At 30.3% G+C, this 6000-nt stretch overlaps 1 long non-coding RNA gene across 1 annotated transcript; it reads right to left on the reverse strand.

Annotated features, from left to right (window-relative positions):
* Positions 1-2096: 2096 nt before the first annotated feature.
* On the reverse strand, positions 2097-3645 carry LOC148206893 (uncharacterized). Its single transcript, XR_015786552.1, has 2 exons — positions 3011-3645; positions 2097-2875 (listed from the first exon to the last, which is right to left on the reverse strand). It is a non-coding gene; the product is annotated as an uncharacterized LOC148206893 (long non-coding RNA).
* Positions 3646-6000: the final 2355 nt, after the last annotated feature.

The following is a 6000-nucleotide window of genomic DNA, read 5'->3' on the forward strand; positions in this document are numbered from 1 at the left end:
ATAGTTGTTATGCACAAAACCAAACTCCTGTAATGATTTCTTCAACCATAATAACTTTTTGCATGTTTTTGTAGTGGCAATGAATTGTCCTCGTAATAGACAACGTTATACACCTTTGCAATCTTAATTGCTATGTCACATCTTTCATTGCAAACTTTTGAGATGCACATAATATATGTAGTTATTATATATATATATATATATATATATATATATATATATATATATATTGTAAATATTATAACTATAGGATACATCTATATCTTTTCTTTTCTAATGTTACTTTCTTAATTACTATTTTTAAAATTAAATTATTATTCATAATAAAAAACTATTTTTAGTTTTATCATTTTAGTAACTATTTTTTTAATTTAAATAATTACATAATAATTTAAAATATTTATAATGTTGAGAAAAAAATCATATAGAGAAACTATAATGTTTAGCAACCCATGTTTTGAATTTTATCAAATAATACTCAACGAATTATAGAAAGTAGTGAGATATTGCTTATAGAAAGTAGCCTCTAAATGTTTGGATATACTAAAAAATAATATTAAATGAAGTAAATATTTGTCAATATAATCGTTGATCTAAAACACTAAACAACACTATGTAATAAATGTTTAAAGTTATTATATTCAGCATATAGTGTTGAAAATGCAAAACATGTGCCTAATCAAACGATAAAGCGACTAGACTTTTTCATACATAAACAGTGTAACATTATGTAGTCAACTTTATGAAACAAACGTTTAGAAAATATGTCATATACATCGATTTGCCATTAAATGATGCTTTAATTAAATTATGTTGACATATGCAAGAATACCTTGAACACGTAACGTGCTTGATGATCATCAACGGTTAAAAAATTAATATTGTATGAAAAAAGTGTTTTTATGCTTGCATGCTTTGTTCTTTTCTTCGGTGCACAGTAAATGATAACACCAAGCTTTGTTCAAAAATTCCTGCACATAGATAAAGAAAAGACGTTGAGATAAAGAGATATTCATAAAATGTTTTCTCAAAGCTTCTTGCTCTATCACTCTACAACATAGACCCGAGTCTCACCAAGCTACCTAAAAGGCTATGAAACCTATCTAGAAGTCAACTTTGTGTCTAATGGTCATCTCTCATGGAAGTCTATATAAATATGCCTTGCAATAAAGGAAAAAATATATGGTAGAGTGCACAAGCCAGAACTAGACAAAATGCGAAGCACAAGAGAGGTAAACAAAGAGGAAGATAAGAAAAAGAGAGAAAAGAGAACTATCATTGCATAATTATCTTACCACTCTATCCTCAAAATCAAAACGTCAACAACTTCCATTCAGAGAAAAGAATAAGAAATCTATTATAAACTATTTGCTCCAAAGGTCTATCTTCAAGCTCATAATAGCTAATGTTTACACTCAAAAAGTAAAAAAAGAGAAAACAAGATAGCAATTGTAGAACAAACACTTTTCTCAAAGGTCACATCATCTAAATCTTCCAATCAAAAAGAGAGGGAGAGTAATTACAAAATTTCAAAAATATTTTGTATTACTCATGTATTCTTTCTAAAAGAGTTGTTTGTGACTTGTGAGAAAACACATGTAAACTAGGAGTCATAATAATACTTAGATACCAAGAGTGGTCACAATACTTGAAATCAAAAGTGGTTTATAATACTTGAACTAGTCATGATTGACTAGGAAAACCAATAATGGTTTGTAATACTCGGACTAGTTAAGATTGACTAAGGGAACTAATAGTTATACTCGTCTGTAATATTGTATAAGATCATTGATACCCTTAAGAGAAACTGGACATGATTCAGATCGAGTGAACCAATATAAAATTTATACGTGTCGTTGTCTCTTTTATTCAAAACGTTCTTCTTAACTCTTTTTATTTATGCACTTTTATTTTTTGTTTCAATTTTTGTTTCTTTTATTTTGCATTTTTATCTTTATTTTATTTTTGTTATTTTTATTTTTATTTGTATTAAATTTATTTTTATTTTTATTTAATTTTATTTTTTTATCACCTTTTCTTAATTGTTTTTGTAAAAGAAAGAAAAATGAAAAAAATTGAAAAAATGGAAAATAAAATGCAGTGATCAACAAAGCTTTTTTTAGAGTCCTTTTATGGATTTGGCAGCAGTCGAGGTAAGCATTATCCGGTCATTAACCGTGCAAAGCAACGATGCTCACGATTCCCATTCTCATGATGCCTATCACGCGGTGCGATCGACTTTGTTCTTCTGGCTGGAAGAGAGTTAACACGAAAAAGGAAATGGTGTTTGTACAGGGTGGCATTGACCATGAAGCTAACACGAAAAAGAACAGGAAGGAAATCTCAAGTCTCCTGATTCCCAAGGAGAGCGGGAGGAAGCCTTTTCTATTGGGATGAATCTTTTCTTTTGGGGAGAGGAGCCATTTTGGATCCCATTATCACAGTTCATCTTTTGACTTCCACCTATGGCGTCTCACATCATTATACCATAGCCGAACCCCAAGCTCTTGACTCCCCTCACTTCCAACACCATTATCATTCACCCATTACGGTCTTTCACCTACAATAAAGGAATGATACAAGGTCACCTTCCGAAAAGATAATCAAGGAGCATTGATCGAAGATTACAAGCCATATCACAAAAGTGAAATCAGAGGTAAGTCTTGCTACTCCATCGCTCTTGCACGTATGAGTCTTTATTTCGTTGTAAGAGTTAGCATTTCTGTCCTTACTTGCTAGTCCCGATTGCTCTCGTGCGTAAGCGTATGCGAATCTATGTTTTTTCCAAAATGTTATTTTTTTTTTCTTCGCCGCTTGTCTTTGTAAAGTCTTCATCACCCATTCGTGCTTAATCTGTACGAACACTAATCGTCACCTGAAAAAGAGATAAGGACCTGAAACCCATTGATCAATACTTATTCATTGCCCCCAACAACGGAGAACACTAAAACAGATTCAACGTGCCACAACCATTTTCACCCTCCAACCACCAGAAACCCAAAAGCCATACCCAATAAAACATGGTACAAATAAGAAGACAATCGTCGGTAGCATCGCCAGCGACATCGCCGGCGGCGAGTGTGGATTCCGTGTAGAAGCGACGCGATCACAACGGCTCGATTTCATCTTCGATTCGCATAACGGAAGGGAAGGAAGGTGGTTCGTGCGTTTTGGCCCTCACCGGTGATACCTTCGACGACGGCCAGGGTCACCGGCGGCAACTTGACGATGAGCGTTGACAGTGGCGTAGTGTGGCGAGCCTTGGCCGCGTAGGTGGGCACGGTCCGGTAGTCGCAGCGCGTGAAGGGAGAAACGTTGTGGGTGGCAGCGGCGCTTCCAGCATGGGTGACGTTGCCGGTAGCGATTCCGACCGACCACGGAGGTATGCAGCAACGTTGGTCCAAAGGAGAACCCCTTTCTGTTTTGTTTGAAGAGGAGAAACCTTTGCCACAGCTAGCCAGGGAAGAAATGGGGCAGCACTTTTCTTTTTCTCTGGTTCTTGCCTGAGGAAGAAAACCCTAAATAAGGGTTTGGGTCTTGGCCCACTTCCCTACCCCTATTTTCCATCCGCTGGACATCACCCCAAGCCTTGTGTTTCTTTTTATTTTTGGTTATCATTTTTAAAACTTATTTATTCCACTTACTTGCGACACATCCATATTAACTTACGCATTTTTTGCTTTATAAATGTCTAATAAAAAATTGTAAAATAAAGACAAGATATAAAAAGGATAAAATTAAAAAACTACCAAAAAAATAGATTTAATAGTTTTTAGTGTTTAAAAATCTTCTTTTATTTAATAACTAAGCTCTTATTTCGTTTTAAGCAATTATTTATATATGATAAAAATTACAAAAAAACAAAAAAATTATAAACTTTAAAAAAATGATAAAATTTAAAAATTAAAAAAATGGTTTTTTGCATATTTCAAAAAAGGACGCATCACCCTAGTACTTAATACCTTCAATCAATAATGGTATGGTATGAGTGCTCCTGCGATCCTCCCCATCAGCCTAGCACTCAATACTTCTAATTCTTTCTAAAAATTTAAATAATAGTATAACTACTCGTGCGATGGTCCGTATCGGCCTAGTACTTAATATCCTCAATCTTAAAAATTAAATAATGGTATGAGTACTCGTGCGATTGTCCGCATCGACCTAGTACTTAACATCCTTAATCCTAAAAATTAAATAATGGTATGAGTGATCGTGCGATCGTCCGCATCAGTAAAAATTAAATAATGGTATGAGTGATCGTGGTATCGTCCGCATCAGTCTATCACTTAATACTCTCAAGTCTTCCTAAATAAGTAATTAACTGTATGAGTGCTCGTGTGATAGTTCGCATCATCCTAGAGCTTAATACTGTTATTGCTCTTTTAAAAATAATTAAAATATTCAAATGTCATTCTAAAGGTACGAGAGTACTCATGTGACCGTCTTCGTCGGCCTAGTACTCATTATCTTCTTTTTCTCAAAAATACCAAAAAATATAAAATCTTAACAAACTTTAAAACTATATGATCCTTGATTCTCCATCAAAAGTGGAGATACTTAGGAGCAAAGTTAGTCCTTTCACTTTCCAAAAATCCAAAATTATTTCAAAATAAATTTCCAAACAAACTTCTCAAACAATTTTCGAAAGAACTACGTAATCCTGATTTCTCATTTTGAATGAGAATAGTATGAGAAGGTCGATCCTTGTCGGGCACAAAAAACTAAAAAATATATTTTGTCGCGTATTTAATTAAAGGTACTGCTTTCGGGCAGACGTTGTAGAGTGCTAATACTTTTCCTACTCGTAACCTATACCCGAAATAGTTTTCCAGAATAAACTATGATGGCGACTCCAATCTATTTTTAAAACCCGCTGCTAATTTTTTCAAATTTAAATAATTACTCATAATATTATTTACCCAATATTACTTATAATATTTTTATTTTAAAAACTACTTTTTTATCTATATCTATGTGTAAAACTATATACAATTTTTTAAAATTTATTCTTTTAATTAGTATTTTTAAAATTTAAATAATTTTTAGATATTTAAAAAATATATCCACAGGCGTAATAACGTCTCTATTTACACTAGTCTATAACTATATATATATAAAAAAGAATACACATTCAGGAACATTTTTTTCAATGTTATGTCCTGTTAACTACTACTTTATAAATTTAAATAATTATTTATAATAAAAATAAAATATATTAGTTTTATGATTTTAATAATTACTTTTTTTTATTTCAAATAATTACTATATCTATATATAATTCTATATAATTATATATAAAGAGATACACCTATTTAGTGTTGTTTTTTATTTTTCTAATTTTATTAACTTAATTATTACCTTTTTAATTTAAATAATTATTTATAATAAAAAAGTATTTTTCAGTTATACCATTTTAATAATTACTATTTTGAATTCTGTACCTATAACTATATATTTATACATAAAGAGATATATATTTTTTACGTTTTCTTTTATTTTTTCTATTTTATCTTTTTAATTACTACTTTTTAAATTTAAATAATTATTTATAATAAGAAAGACTATTTTTCAACTTTATCATTTTAGTAACTATTTTTTAAAATTTAATAATTACTCATAATATTACTTTACACATTATTACTAATAATATTTTTTATTTTAATAAATAAATTATTTTTATCAATAACTGTGTATTTATAATTATATATACTTTTTATTTTTCTAATTATTATTTCTAAAATTTATTTTTATAGATATTTAAAAAAACACATTAATAGAAATACGTGTGCCTGTAATTTCGCTAATATATATTTACGGTTATACAAAAGTGATATACACAGGCACACATTTTTTACTAGTTTTTATAAAATTTTATAATTTTAATTTGTTTTATTTTACTTTTATGTATTGAAATTCTCTATCAAGTGGATTATAGATTAAATTATAAATTAAATCTTTCAAATTTCATCTGCAAAAATGATGTTTGTCTCCCCTAAATAA

The sequence above is a fragment of the Vigna umbellata genome, chromosome 1, assembly GCF_029865625.1.
Source record: "Vigna umbellata cultivar VRB3 chromosome 1, Vumbellata_1.0, whole genome shotgun sequence".
Lineage (NCBI taxonomy): Eukaryota > Viridiplantae > Streptophyta > Magnoliopsida > Fabales > Fabaceae > Vigna > Vigna umbellata.